Consider the following 1696-nt stretch of genomic DNA (forward strand, 5'->3'; position numbering starts at 1 on the left):
TGCTCAGGATCATTTTCTCTTCCAATTGCAGCAGGTTTTACAGCAGTAATGATAAAGAGTGACCCTGTATAAAACTCAGGTGATCCAATGACAATCACTCTAATACACAGGCCAATTTTTTTTTCTCATTTTCCTCCTCAGTATATTCTGCATTTATGTTCCCTTCACTGGTAATGTGAGGAGGACTGCACTGGGGCCCTAAAGGATGCTTGGGGAGCCAAGAGGCCACGGGAATGCAGGTATGGAAAGGCAGCCTGTGGCCCCCACGAGGACATGCCCTGACACGGTTGCCTGGAGCCAAACGGGGCTGTGGACAACAAGCGAGGGGACGGCTGATGGCCCTCCCAGATCTGCAAGGTGTGGAAACTGGAAAACTCCTGAGAACTATTACATGTTCCTCAGCTATAGTAACAGCAGGAGGAGCTTAGGAGAAGTCAAGGGGCCAGAAGTGATCGGGCCCTTCCTGGCTTGAGCCGGAAACAGTGGCCGAGAGAGTTTTAAATAAAGTTTAAAACTTTAGGACCTGCTGATTACTCTTAAATTTTTTCCACATTTATTGAGCTATGATTTACACATTGAAAAGTGTATACATTTAGGGTGTAAAATAGAGTGCTTGAGATGTATATATCTTCCCACTTTCCCCCACTTCATAGCCCATGGTAACTACATTCGGCTCTCTGTTTTTGTTTGTTTTATTTTCTTTTCTTCCTTCCTTCCTTTTTCTTTCTTTCTCTCTTTCTCTTTCTCTTTTTCTTTCTTTCTTTCTTTCTCTCTCCTTCCTTCCTTCCTTCCTTCCTTCCTTCCTTCTTTTCTTTCTTTCTTTCTGTTTCTTTGTCACTCTCTCTCTTTTTCTTTGATTCCACAAATGAAATCATGCAGTATTTGTCTTTCTTCTATTTCATTTAGCATAATATCTTCAAGGTTTATCAATATTGTTGTAAATAAAATAATTTATTACAGCTGAAATTACCTCTCTCACACGGTTTATCCATTTATTTGTATCAGAAGAGTGCAGATACCCGTGGCTATACTGTTTTTATGTCCTTTGGCTACATACTCCAAATTGGGATTAATGGTACTTCTAATTTACAAATTTTAAGGAATCTCCATACTTTTTTTAACAATGGCTGCACTAATGGACATGCTTAGCAACAGTGTACAAATATTCTCTTTTCTTTTCACTCTAACACTTTTTATCTTTTGCCTTTTCTATAATAGCTATCCTAACACCATGATAATGTGGTATCTCATTGTGATTTTGATTTTAATTACTCTGATAATTGGTGATGTTGAGAATGCTTTTATATATCAGCTGTCCATTTTTAAGTCTATGAAAAAAAGCTATTTAGATATTTTGCTCAATCAATGATAAAATTGGTTTTTGTTTTGTTCTGCTGTGGGTTTTTTTTTTTCATATTGATTAGTGTGACATATAATTTGGATAGTATCATATTATCCCACATATGGATTACAAATATTCTCTCCCATGCAATATACTATCTCTGTAATTTGTTGATTGTTTTATTTATTGTGCAGAAACTTTTTTCTTTGATATAGTTTCACTTTTTTATTTTTGCTTTAGTTGCTTGTGTTCTTTATGTCGAATCGAAAACATCATTGCCATGACCAGTGTCAAGGAGCTTTCTCCCTATTTTTTTATAGAAAATTCAAGATTTCAGTTCTTATTTTTGGGATG

The 1696-nt window shown here is 36.5% G+C and overlaps 1 pseudogene; it reads right to left on the minus strand.

The window, feature by feature from the left end:
- Positions 1 to 198: 198 nt before the first annotated feature.
- The window catches only part of LOC105524782, a 5723-nt pseudogene continuing 4225 nt past the window's right edge, over positions 199 to 1696 (minus strand).

This window comes from Colobus angolensis, unplaced genomic scaffold (genome assembly GCF_000951035.1).
Source record: "Colobus angolensis palliatus isolate OR3802 unplaced genomic scaffold, Cang.pa_1.0 Scaffold509, whole genome shotgun sequence".
In the NCBI taxonomy this organism is placed as follows: Eukaryota; Metazoa; Chordata; class Mammalia; order Primates; family Cercopithecidae; genus Colobus; species Colobus angolensis.